Here is a 14,208-nt window from a genome sequence, read left to right as displayed (position 1 = left end):
ATGTACCCAGACCTATTCTTTTGTGTAAATAATATTAGTGTTAAACACGTCCGTATATGTAGCAGAAAGGCCTTCGAAATTTTTCATCTCATTAGAATAAATAACAAGCTTGAAATTTTGGGCATAACGAAAGGTAAGAATTATACATATAGGCCTATCTTTCTAACAATTTAGAATAGTAAAAACCATATGTGACCTATCGAGCAGCCAATTTTCGCTTCATACGATAAAATTGGGTTGCTATAACTTTGTATTTCATTTGTTTCTGTTCTTTTTTTTTTGGCTATCTTTTTTTTCCTATTATTATTATTATTATTATTATTATTATTATTATTATTATTATTATTATTATTATTATTATTATTATTATTATTATTCAACTGCTTTACTTCGTTATTTTTCTGGCCTTTCACATAGAAATTAGGTATTTGAAGATGGCACTTATATTGATTTTACGTTTTACGCGTCTAACAACATTTCAGTTTTCTTTATCGTGTTCCAAATGACGTTACTAGTCATAAGTTTTCTTTAACTCTTATTCAAATGTAAAATTAATGTCGTTTACTATGCACTCAAATTTAAGAAGATAAACTATCGTTTTCTGGATTGCACACAGAAGGCATTCTTCATAATTAAAATGATAGGCATTTAATTTCATTTATATTATATTATATTGTATTATTTTCATCAGTGTTCGTATTTCTTTTTTGAATTTATATGTGCTATCTGATAGGATGGAAGAGGAGGCCCTATGGCCTTAATCCGGTCAGATCAAATAAATTATTAAATAAATAAAAGTTACGGTTTAAATAGCTAGATATATGAAATTAAGTTTGCACATATTCATATCAAATAGCTATTTATAATTTATAATGGCGAAGGAATATGCTTCTGAAGCTAAATGACAGCTGTAAGCAGTATGGGATGAAGATCGATGCAAACAAGACGAAGACCATGGTTATCGAAAGTAAAATAAAGAAAGCTAACGTGTGAATTCGAAAGAGGCAGTGGAACAAGTGGACAGCTTCAAATACATGAGTTGCTACCTGGAAGTCAAAATGAGGATAGCAACGACAAAGGAAGGTTTTAATAGAAAAAGAGGTCTGCGGACCTCTGGAAAAAGAACTAAGGAAGAGACTAGTGAAGTGCTTTGTGTAGAGTGTGGCACTCTATGGGTCAGAAAGATGGACATTATGACGAAGTGAAGAGAAACGACTAGAAACAAGCGATTTAAATGTGAATATGGAGAAGAATGGAGCGTGTGAAATGGTCAGATAGAATAAACATGTATGTAGATTTTTGTAAAATAATAATAATAATAATAATAATAATAATAATAATAATAATAATAATAATAATGATACAGTAAGCAAAATATGCCCATATACGAGTACAAACCTTGTAAAAGGATTGATACTGATGGACAGTGTGTCAAAATGTGATACGTAACAAATTCGAACACATATAACCACAATGCCACACCAACTTTTCAGGTGATTGATCACTCATTGTCAGTCTAAATGCAAGTCGGGACTTCGATCAACTTTTCACGTTTCGTGTCTGCTCGCGGAAGCAAAGTTGGATGACAAATGACTGAATAGGACTTCATTGACATCTCAGAGTGGTTTGCGAGGTCCAGACGCGACTGTCAGCTGTCAGCTTTTCATCTAAGAGTCCTGCGGTTCGATTTCTGAGTTTGTGGGGAATAAAGTGCTTTATGCAGGAGATTTAATGCTTCTACAACTAGTTGAAAGTCTTCATCTAATTGAGATATGATTAGGTGTATGTTGTGTAACGAAATGTTTACCACGTTAAAACATCGCAGTGTTTTCATTTCTCCTCCTTCCCCGGTCTGTGTATCCTCTCGTGTAACTGGTGAAATAAGATTGCCGAAGTATGTGCCGGTGGGCAGGGCTGCTGGATTATATCTAAAGACAAACTATGTACTTAATCATATTTTATGCAATCATGCCTTATTGTTATAACGTTGAAGATAATACATAAATTCATGTTCACAGTCACCATCATTGTCATCATCTCCTCCTCTTCCTGTTTCTTCTTCTTCTTCTTCAAAATACGTTCGTTCAGGATTTTGAACCCATAGAAATCCACGACCAGCATGAGTTCTTGGCCCTTATGGTCAGTATGACACAAGATCACCGCGTAAGGTAATTGGGAAATGAAGACACTGTATGCCTATTAAGAAGTTCTTTTGAGCTACATAATACATTTACTTCAATTTTACCAAATAGGGGTAAAATATTCGTGTCTTTATGCCTGTCAACTTCTGTAGCCTACATTTTACTTTCCCGGTTTCCATTACCTACCTTATGAAATATATTTTATGTTAAAAATAAATATGAATAACATTTTGTCGAGTTTTTACATGATTAGAGTAATTATTTCAGGGACACAAAATATTCGCCATAGAATTAATTATAGCTCATTGATTCAGACTTAATTTCTGTCTGTGAAGTACAGTATTCGTGTACATTTTCATCAATTTAAGGAACTGTCATTTTAAGAAATCTCCCACTTACATTGAGTGTATATTACAGAGTGGGGGAAAATGCAGAATAATTGAGCACATGTTGATTGTAACAGCCACGACAAAAGGAAAACAAAATAACAACATCGCGCATTATAGAAGATAATCAACAATCATATGCGAAAGAAATTAAAAAAAAATCACTGTGACATTTGAAGCACGTGAGAAACTAAAATTTAAATATGACACTTGATACTTTGAAAACATGCATTTTTAGTAAGTAACAAAAACGTATTGTGTATTATATACACATATTCTTGTTCAAAGAGATACACAGAATTAATTTTGACCATTTTATACTTCCGAATTACCCGAGTACAACTCGAAAGAAGACAGAGACACGACCCCAATTATACACCAGAAGTGCGACTCGAGTCTGCTGTTTTTGAAGCAGTTGATTTCATTCCCATATTAATATTTCAGTAAATAGCCTAAAAACAAAATACTTGAACATTTTTTCTCCTTGTTGGTGATTATAAAAATATTAGAGAATTGGTGAAATCTTCAACGCAGAAACTAGAGTGAACAAAACAATAGTCACATACAAGCTTGGGCTATCTTGCAATCTCTTTAGAACAGGTGGTTTGAATTGTTACGTAAGCAGGGAAGTGATGATCAGTATGACTAATGTGCTTGAAATTTGAACCAAACGAGATAAACGTTTCGCGTGCAGTTCGTACAGTGAGGTCCAGTGCTGCACGCGCAATTCCTGGAAATTGGCTCTGGTATGAACGGTGAGTCTTGTTAAAGAGGAGAAGAAAGCAGTGGCACAACGGGGGGGATAAATAGTATGGTTTTTACCCTTCTAAATTGTTAAAAAGATAGGCCTATATGTATAATTCTTACCTTTCTTTATGCTCAAAATTTCAAGCTTGTTATTTATTCTAATGAGGTGAAAAATTTCGGAGTCACTTCATTATAATGATACAAGTAACAAAATTCAAATCATTGTGACAATCACTCGGAACGAATGCTCTTTTTGTCTTTCCAAAACATTACAATGAATTCAGAAGCAGTGTCAACATTGCCGAAGTCGTGCTTAACGTGCTGTTTCGTATTTTGCGTGCTCATTAATTTGCTAGTGCTATAATTTAATTAACATGTTCTATAGTGCAAGATTTTGGTTTTTTATTTATCGATCGAAGTACGTGTATTACGAGTACTAATATTAAGCTGTTGATATAAAGAGGTATGTTATGTCACTAATTCCAAGGTCGCAATATTTAAATACTCTTCACCTCCTTAATATTAGAGTTGAGTATTTTGTAACCGATTACCAATTATATGTTTATTCACTATTAGTAAAGCTATTATTACAAATGTGGAAAACATAAAATAGTATATTTAACATAGTGTTTCAAGTATATTTTTTATTCACCTAAGTGAACTTTACAACAAATTATCATTTAACATGTTTCAAAAATATTTATCTCAAATTAAATTTATATGTAAATTAACTTTTTTTTTTCATAATTCAAATTTTCTCTAACTCCCTATTACAGTTATGGTAAGAAAATTTCACACACAAAATTCTTACCATCACTCCCCAAACAAATTACGTTGTTGCGCTACTACAGCGGTGCATATTCAAGCCTGTACAGGCTGAAGCACATGGCAGGCAAATTGCTCTGCGGGCGGGTTAACTTTCTTTCCTTACAAGATCGCACCGAAAGAGGGTAACGGTGCAAAGGTTGTCCATGCATACGTTAAGTAGAGCAGCGACGTATAGACAAAGGAGTAGACATACCAGTACTGTCTGTAATGCGTGGAAAATATTGCTTTGTTTAGAAATGCAGTATTCAAAGACGCTAAATGGAAGTGATTCAACACAAATTAGAGCATTTTGTCGCCCCCATTCCGCAAATCCAGGAAATTTTCCTCCAGAATTGCAGATAAAATTAATTATTTTTCACATACTTCACTGCTGAAATGACAAGGACTTCTTTAGGCTTTATTAATTCTCTAAACTATGAACTGTGTCGGATGATTCGTAAATTTGCAGCGAAAATTAGTCTATTACGATTTTCAGCAGCACATATGTACTGATAGGTTTTTATGAACCTAAGAAAGCCAAGATTAAAGACCGTAGAAATCAGGTCAGTCATTATCTAGTGAAAAGGTAACAAACATACAGACAGACAGACAAACAAACAAAAATAAAAAAAAATGTGATTTTTCGGTCTAAAAGTAGTTAATTATACATGTTTACACCAATTATTTTTGTAAAATCTAAAATTACCAGAAAAATTTTGGTTACGTTTTTATTATTAGTGGAGAAGATTAGCTCCACATGTAGATGAAATTATTGGGGATCATCAGTGTGGTTTTAGGCGTAATAGATCGACTATTGATCAGATTTTTTTTTATATTTGACTGATATTGGAAAAAAAAATGGGAGTATAAGGGTACAGTACATCAGTTATTCATAGATTTCAAAAAGGCATATGACTCGGTTAAGAGAGAAGTTTTATATGATATTCTTATTGAATTTGGTATTCCCAAGAAACTAGTTCGATTAATTAAAAAGTGCCTAGTGAAACGTACAGCAGAGTCCGTATAGGTTAGTTTCTGTTGGATGCTTTTCCAATTCACTGTGGTCTAAAGCAAGAAGATACACTATCACCTTTACATTTTAACTTTGCTCTATAGTATGCCATTAGGAAAGTCCAGAATAACAGAGAGGGTTTGTAATTGAATAGGTTACATCAGCTTCTTGTCTATGCTGATGACGTGAATATGGTAGGAGAAAATCAACAAACGATTAAAGAAAACACGAGAATTTTGCTTGAAGCAAATTAAGAGATAGGTTTGGAAGTAAATCCCGAAAAGACGAAGTATATGATTATGTCTCGTGACCAAAATATTGTACGAAATGGAAATATAAAAATTAGAAGTTTATCCTTGGATGAGGTGGAAAAATTCAAATATCTTGGAGCAACAATAACAAATATAAATGACACTCGGGAGGAAATTAAACGCATAATAAATCTAGGAAATACCTATTATTATTATTAGGTTGAGAAACTTTCGTCAACCAGTCTGCTGTCAAAAAATCTGAAAGTTACAGTTTATAAAACAGCTATATTACCGGTTGTTCTTTACGATTGTGAAAGTTGGACTCAAGTTCAGTAACAGAGGTTAAGGGTGTTTGAGAATAAGGTGCTTAGGAAAATGTTTGGGGTTAAGAGAGATGAAGTTAAAGGAGAATGGAGGAAGTTACACAACGCAGAACTGCACGCATTGTATTCTTCACCTGACATAATTAGGAACATTAAATCCAGACGTTTGGGATGGGCAGTGCATGTAGCACGTATGGGCAAATCGAAAAATGCATATAGTGTGTTAGTTGGGAGGTTGGAGGGAAAAAGACTTTTGGGGAGGCCGAGACGTAGATGGGAGGTTAATATTAAAATGGATTTGAGGAAGGTGGGGTATGATTGTAGAGACTGGATTAATCTTGCTCAGGACAGAAACCGATGGCGGGCTTATGTGAGGTTGGCAGTGAACCTTCGGGTTCCTTAAAAGCCAAAGTAAGTACGTATAGATTACTTTTGATATGTCTTTGTTAGTAATGAGGAGGAAAGAAATAACGGAGAGGAAAAAGATGAGAGAAATAAACAAAAAAAAAAAAACACGTAGGAAGCAAAAAATTACTAGAAGCATGCTTGAGAAGATAATAAATAGGTTACTGGCGTGGTGAAGGGGTTGAGAGTGGGATTCGTCCGAGACTGCTTTCGGATGTGGGCTTAATGTCCACTGAATTCATTACTTGGTTGGATTTCTTCCGAGGTTTTCCTCAACATTTTTAAGGCGGATGTCAAGTAATCTGGTGACGAGTCCTGGAACTCATCTCGTAAAAAATAACACGTCGCTTTTACCAATTCCGTCGAAGTTGGATAATAGCATAGTTGATTTTGTCACAGTCTAGTATAGTCACGAAGCTTGAGTTTATGAAGATACTAGGAACAATAGACTGTGCAGGTACTATTTCGCATCGTCTGTAATGAGGCGATAGTAGCGATCCTAGTTGTTAGCAACTATCTATGGATGCATATTTACTACGTATTGTGCTTCGTGACTGTATATACTAGACTGTGGTACTGCTTCGTTAAATAAAACATAAAAAACATGATAATGAAAAAGAGAAGAAGCAGAATGGAAGAACAGCTGAAAAGTAGATGGCTATGGTGATGATGTACCGTATTTGAATTGGCCATGACCGCCTTTCCTGCAATTCCAAGTTTCCTTCTATTTCATGTGTCTCTTACTGACGGTCCTCAACTAGGGGCTCAAGCGAAATCCAAAAGAAAAAAGTCTGTTTCAGAACTTCGTAAAGACGGTCGCATTCCGAGTGATCCTACACAACTCTGGCTTAATGGCTAATGACTACATGACGTCGCGTATTACAAGGATGGAATACAGATTAGAAATTTAAACAGCACTGCTCTCATTCCAGAATTCAAAGGAAAGCTTTACCGTCACTATTTTATGTGTGACTGTTGAAATCTTGTAGCCACTATATTTCTCAGTCTTTAAGCAATGTTCTTCTGTCTCGAAATAGAGGATTTTTTAAATCGCGACTGGTACTGTTAGTACAATTGGCCTGCTACCTACATATCCTGCAGATTTACATCATATCATATTTTTATTAATTACAAACAATTTTTAAACTTAATCTGTGTTGAACTTGTGTTTTTAATATTTAAAATGGACCTTGGCCATACGTTAATACCTCTATTTTCCGAAGTTCTTCGCTTTCTTATTACTATTTTTACTTTCTTATTGTAAGAAGTCTGAAGGTGAAGTATTGTGATGCTGCAAAGATCACCAAAAAGTGATTTTGAACTTGTCTGTATCTGTCTCTCTGTATACAGCGAATTATCCTAAACTTTTGGACGGATATTGTTCGTATTCCGTATCTACGAGTTAATCAAGCGGCAGAGTTGCAAATGAAAATTTATTTTTAGTTAAATATTTATGTTTATTGTGAATCAACATTGTACAATGACGTTCTACACCGAATCCAGCGATTATCTTCGTGATTTCCTGTATTACATAAAATAAACTGACAAATGAAACTGTATAGTTAGTATCAACGGAAGAGCGATTTCCTAAGATAAATTAATCATATATACTGCTTTATTTCTAGTTTTCCTTTGTTATTTCCTTCTTAAGAAATTTTACCGCCTCCATCTTAGAGGAATCACCAGTCATCGCGCAACACAACGTGACATGCAGGTAAACGCGAATCATGTTTCTCAGGGTTAGCTGTCATTATTTTCTAAATATCTCATGTTTATACGTGGAAGAATAGGCCTATAAAAAGGAAGGAATTAATTTCGCAACTTCTCTTCAGTGGTCTGATTACATAGTACTGATAATATTCTTTTAAATGAAAGGGTTACACTAAGATCCTCATTGTCGACTAGTGCAGAGCGCTTAGTATCTTTCGAAACCGTAAAGGTCCGCTCCCACTTAGCGGGATCGAATCGGACAGAATTTCTCTTCCCAATGTATTTAAATGGAAGATAACAAAAAGCGGCGAATCGAACAGAACAGAATTCATGAGCTAGAATATTTATTCCACTGCCGATGCCGGAATAGAATTTCTTGTTTCGGGTATGATCGTAAGTTCTCGTGAAGCCTTCGTGAAAAAACAAATGAACCACATCCATTCTTGGGGGCTTAATTTGTTTACTATTGAAAGTTATTGCTGAAGTTGTACGTATACAAACATCCCAATGTAATATGAACGAAGAAAAATAGATACATTTTGTGTAGAATTATCCTATTTTGTTTTGTATGACAAAACACAAGAAGTACTATTCGGTTCGATTCCACTAGATGTGAGTGACAGCAGACTTTTCGACTCGATTCGATTTGGTCGATTCCGCTAAGTGGGAACGGGCCTTAACACTTCGTTCTGTGCGTGTACTACTGTATATCCCACGTTGCAACTGGGAAAAGGGAGCCGATGTCGGCATTAATAATAGTATGTAACTGTTTTTACTTAAAGCATACATTTGTTATTTAAAAATGATTATTATCATGTGCACTAACTTGTGATACAAGAATTGTTGAAAATTACTTCCCTAATCAGCGACACATTCTCGACATCTGCGTAGAAAGTTCCTGTTAACATGCTCAAGTTCCTCAGATGTGATTAAAACACTTTCCCGAATGATATATATATATATATATATATATATATATATATATATATATTTAGTTTCTCTGTTGCTTCGCCTCGTTTCACACAAACTTTACATTCGTGCCAAAAATATAATCTTTGCGAACTTGTATCATAAACAACTACACTGCCGAGCAAAAAAAAAACTCAACACTTGAATAAATTTGAAATATCAATCCGTAATACAAATTATAACATTTCTGTATGCTTCTATGGACCTGTTTGTGTTAAGCAAGTGTTAATTCATGTTTTGGGAAGAAAAGTATACCCATTGGGTCGTTTGTGCCACCCTCTTTGCCACTTCCTGTCCCGTACTGTATATTTATTGCTGTGCCATTAAAATTTACAACCCTATACCCAAGCAGCTAAAACAGAGTTACTACACTATAGTTTTCATTTTTTTTTTTTGCTTATAATGGCATTCTGTGATATTGAACTCAGTTTTAAACAACATGTAAGAAAGTTAAGATGACGTTAAGCCCCATGAACGCCGCTAGAGCAGTTGCGTTGGTAGAGGATGACCGCAGTTTACGTTATGTGTCTCAGGTGTTGCATACAACTCCTTCGATGGTTTCACGTACAGTGCAAAGGTACAAGGAACTTGGTTCATATTCTCGAAGACCGAGAAGAAAAGGTCAACTTCTTGCTATAGATGACCAGTTCTTACGCCTTCAAGTGCTGCGTAACCGCCACACCACTGCGGTCGAAGCCAGAAATCGACTAGACCAAGTGCGAGATGTGAATATCAGTGAGTGGACTGTGAGGAGGAGGTTACATGATGCTGGCCTGATCTCCAGAAGATTTGCCCTTGGCCCAGAACTTACAAGACAACATCGTCAAGCTCGCTTACAATTTTCAAGGGAACATCAGGAATGGGCTGACAAACAGTGGGGAACAGTTTTGTCCTCAGATGAGTTCCGATTTTGCCTCTGATCCTAAGATGGAAGAGAAAGAGTGTGGAGGACAGGAGAAAGGTATTTTCCATGCAACTTTTCATCAAGAACAGCATTTCAGGGCGGTTCAATGATGGTGTGGACAGACATCAGTTTGACTGTACAAACGAACCTTGTTTTGTGGAAGATGGGTTTCTTACTGCCCATCGCTACATTGAAGAAATTTTTGGGCAACATGTTCTTCCTTTTGCATCATTTATTGGTGACAATTTCGTGCTCATGCAGGACAATACACGTCCTCGCGTGGCGCGATACGTCCTCCAGTACCTCAATGAAATAGGGATCCAACTCATGAAATGGCCATCACGCAGTCCGGATCTTTACCCAATTGATCATCTGTGGGACATTTTTGGAAGGAGTGTCCGTCAACATGCTCCAGATACTCTTCAAGAGCTACGGGGCCATGTATGCAACACCTGAGCCACATAATGTATGCTTCGGTCATCTTTTTCCAACATGACTGCTCTAGCGGCGTTCTCGGGGCTTAAGGGCATCTTAACTCTCTTAAATGTTGTTTAAAACTGAGTTCAATATCACAGAATTCCATTAAACACAAAAAAAGAAAACAATAGTGTTGTAACTTTGTTCTAGCTGCTTGTGTTTACGGTTGTAAATTTTAATGGCACAGCAATAAATATAGGGTGAGGGACAAGAAATGGAAACGAGGGTGTTACAAATTACCCAATGAATATATTCACCTTCCCAAAACATGAATTAACACTTGCCTACCATAAACAAGTCCATAGAAGCACACAGTAATGTTATAATTTGTATTATGTTTTGATATTTCAAATTTATTCAAGTGTTGCGTTTTTTTTTTTTTTTTTTTTTTTTTGCTCGGCAGTGTATTAACTTTTCTTAACACATTTTCAGTTGATACTACTCCTGGGCTAACCACATGATACCTCCATTCTGGTTGGATGATCGTCCACCTCTGCTTCGGCTTGTGGATGTGAGGCTAGCCGGCTGGTCGGTCATAATCCTTTATGGACTGTCGTGCCTCATATGATGATGATGATTTATTACTACTACTACTACTACTGCTACTAATGCTACTACTACTACTACTACTACTACTACTACTACTACTACTACTACTACTACTACTACTACTACCGTCTCATTTGTCAGTTTATTCTACATAATAAAAAATTGTCGGGAAATTCTTAAAGTAAAGTGTTATTGTGTTTTTTTTATTTCAAACAGTCCATTAATGTTTTACCAAAATTATTACATTTCGTGTACATAATTCCTAGATATAAATTTACTCGTAGAATATGAATAAAATCCGTCCGATAGTTCAAAAGAAATCGCTGTCCATAGAAAGATGGCATGCCAGAATATTTTTCAGTGACAGGGTTGCAGAAAGCGTGTATTTCCACCAAAGTCTGTAAATCTGTTTTGTGCAGCTTCACAATACTTTTTCTCTTCATACTTTGTGCAATGAAAAGTAAAATTTGCAAGTGTAATACGTCGTGTTTAATCACTCCCACATTTAATTGCCCTTTATGCTATGGGAAGAGTCTGCCTGTTTGTATGTTTTTTTTTTTCAAGCCTGCTCTATTTGGCAGATGCTAATAGCAGAAGTAGGTTAACGGACGTCGATCGTTGCACTACTGTGATGCTTTTTTGTACGATAATTGATCCACGCCGCTCGACGAAATGAGAGTTGCAGGGGCGGAGAAGAGTAGGGAGCCTCCCTCTTTCGTGATTACAGCGGCGTAATGAATTACTGATAACTTATCGGCGCCGCCATTCATGAAGTGGTCAGCGGCCGGAAACCTCTTGTGTAGTAGTGTAGTACTAGGAAACTGGACTTCGCATGCGCGAGCACAGAGAACAATACTTTTATAGCTTCGAGGATCGTAGACATAACATGGCCTACTGTACATCGTGATTTCTCGAAGGATATGTTTACACCGGGACTTTTTTTTTTAACCTTTCTTGTTCTTGAATATTTTTCTGTGATCTTTAACAAAATCACGTATCTGCTAGCTCCTGCGATGTTTGTTAACGTTTCCAACAGCGCATGTGTGGTAACAGACGGAATCAGTTTTTATCGATAAAAGAACTCGGTGATAATTGTTATTAGTTATCTGTTCCAGCCATACCATTTAAAATGTGCGCAAGCTGATATAATACGAAAAGGACAGTAACTGTCACCACTTAATGGATGTGTCAGCTGGTAGGTCTGTAACTGAAGTGGGTTTACGGTAGTTTACTTACAAACTGATAGCCGAAAATAAGCATGTCACGAAAAGTGTGGTAATGGAAGATAATGCAAAGGCGAACTGAAACTTTAGGAAAGGGCTTCTGGCTGAGTTAACACTCTATGTAGTATTTACGAATTTTGCTTATTTATTTTTAAATTTTATTAACAGTAATTAGACTCTGAATATATTGTATGTATTAAAAATTCATTGTCAAAAGGATAAATTTGTAAGATATTACACAGACTGCTAGCTCAGCTATAAAACCTTTTCCAAATGTAATTCTAGTTATTATTAGGTTGGTGCGTAATTCCGTAGCGATTTTTCATAAGTTTATTAAACGAATCAGATATACATAAGAGAGAAGTTAATCATAAACAATATTCTCCTTCACTATTTATCTGTGTTTGTCAACACTGGAGTAGTTTTTCGATTCCGCGCTTGTAGAAATCGCGTGGTTTTGAGTTAAAGAAGTCATCAAGCCATGTTCGGAGCGCATTTTCATCCGGAAAGGAAGTACTAGCAGACAAATGCAATTATTTTCTTTATTCTTTTACAGAGGAGGGACCCGAAGGCTTGCTTCGCAGCCTGAGGCTTATTATGCTTACCACTCCCTTTTCGTGAATGATATTTGTCGCCGAAAGGCATGCTGAACCGTGAATTTAACCCAGGCTACGGTAATGAATGATACTAATGATATGTTAATAAATTATCACCAAATGATTTTCGAGATCCAACGCCGAAAGTTAGTTCAGGAAAAACCTCGGGGGTGGGGGGGGGTGAGATGGACTCATCCAGGTAACGTGTTCCAACCAGGATTTGAACCCGGACTCGCTCTTTCATGGTTAGACATGCTAATCATTACTCCACAGCGGTGGACTTAAGGAACGGAAATTGGATTTATGGTTCTTTCAGTTGCAGACTATCCTTTTCTTTTTACCCCTCAACAATAGTGAGTCACCGTTTGAGACAGGGCAGTTAGACATAACAAGACATTTAAGGTAGACGAATATATGTTTGTTGGTCGAGATTTATAGAAATATGTTTAAGACTGTAGATAATGGATGTAGTTCAGATTGTAGATGGAGCGTGAGACAATCCCATGACCACTGATTGGGGGGTGGGGCGAGAAGTGGCCAGTAAATTTTTCCTGGAACCCTCTCGTTCACTGATATAGTTCTTTCACGTTCCGTAGATTTACAACACGGTATCCCGAGGATTAATTTCCTTCCAAAAGAAATCATTCTAAGGATTTTTTTCTTTATTTACCTTATGTTCCGCCCTGTTTGAACCCATGAATCTAATGACAAGTACAATAACCAATATACCACCGTAATTCATGTGACGCTGTCTTTTCTCAACTGCAGAAGGTATTCGCAGATCAGTGTTGCCAACATATACGTTGAATCCCCGTCAGTCTAACACCTGGAAATTCGTCAGAATCCGTCAAAATAAAAAAAAAAGATCCACTCAATATATCTATATACAAATAAAAAGCCAATTTTAACACAACTCGCTCATCAATTTTGATTAAAATAATAATTCGTCAACCTTTGACTTGATTACGAGGAAATCTGAAACAGGGGATTCTTCAACATGGTACGGCACAGGCAGGGCTGTTCAAAGAAAAAGTAAAATCCCTAAAAATTAAACAGTTAAAATGACAGCAGCTAAAAGAGTCAAAAGACGATGTAAATCGTAAATTTCGCCAGATGATCCGTCACCCGTCAAAGCCATTCTTTTTCCGCCCGCTACGTTGAAATTCCGTCAGTTTTGACCCAATTTCCGTCCAGTTGGCAACACTGTCGCAGATTAGATTATGAAGTCATTGTGGAAGAGTGTAAATGGGTAGAAGTCGAGGTATTCAGAGCAACTTTGCCCCATATTATATTAGTTTACCATTAGCCTCTGTCCTGGATCGATTTCTGGATCTCTTTGATGAGAAGACATTAGTTAATTGAGCCAGGACAAACGGATTTGTGTAGGAAGATCTCTAAGTGGCACAACAATGGCGGTTAAAGCTTTTGCACAGAGGTCTGTGTTGGTCCAGTTATTCTCTGAAATAGTCGAGAGGTCAAGGTCGTGGCCGCGGGCGCTTACAAACAGTGCTCAAGGCACCCACCAACAGAAGTAGCACGACAGATATTGAAAAGTTGAATGTCTTGGAGAATACACGCAGAACTCTACGTTGTCATAAGTCAGTACAGATATTGCGTTTGAAATTATCAGAATTACATCCGGTACGAGTACATCCATAAGCGCATCAACCTGTGACCTGGTTGATGCCTGCACGCGAAAGGTACCCGA

At 36.5% G+C, this 14,208-nt stretch overlaps 1 protein-coding gene across 4 annotated transcripts in view; it reads left to right on the top strand.

Moving 5' to 3' along the window:
• The window catches only part of Arf6 (ADP-ribosylation factor 6), a 187,276-nt gene that overhangs the window by 132,409 nt on the left and 40,659 nt on the right, over positions 1 to 14,208 (top strand). Inside the window, exon 1 of one of the 4 annotated variants that reach the window (XM_069816272.1) lies at positions 3,261 to 3,282. The exons of the other annotated variants lie outside the window; for them this stretch is intronic. The gene's annotated coding sequence lies outside the window, so the exon portion shown is untranslated. Of the gene's footprint in view, positions 1 to 3,260; positions 3,283 to 14,208 lie in introns of those variants that run through there. 4 annotated transcript variants of the gene reach the window in all.

This window comes from Periplaneta americana, chromosome 17 (assembly GCF_040183065.1).
Source record: "Periplaneta americana isolate PAMFEO1 chromosome 17, P.americana_PAMFEO1_priV1, whole genome shotgun sequence".
Taxonomy (NCBI): Eukaryota; Metazoa; Arthropoda; class Insecta; order Blattodea; family Blattidae; genus Periplaneta; species Periplaneta americana.
Note: the sequence above shows the minus strand (reverse complement) of the source record. Positions and strands in the feature narration are given on the sequence as shown.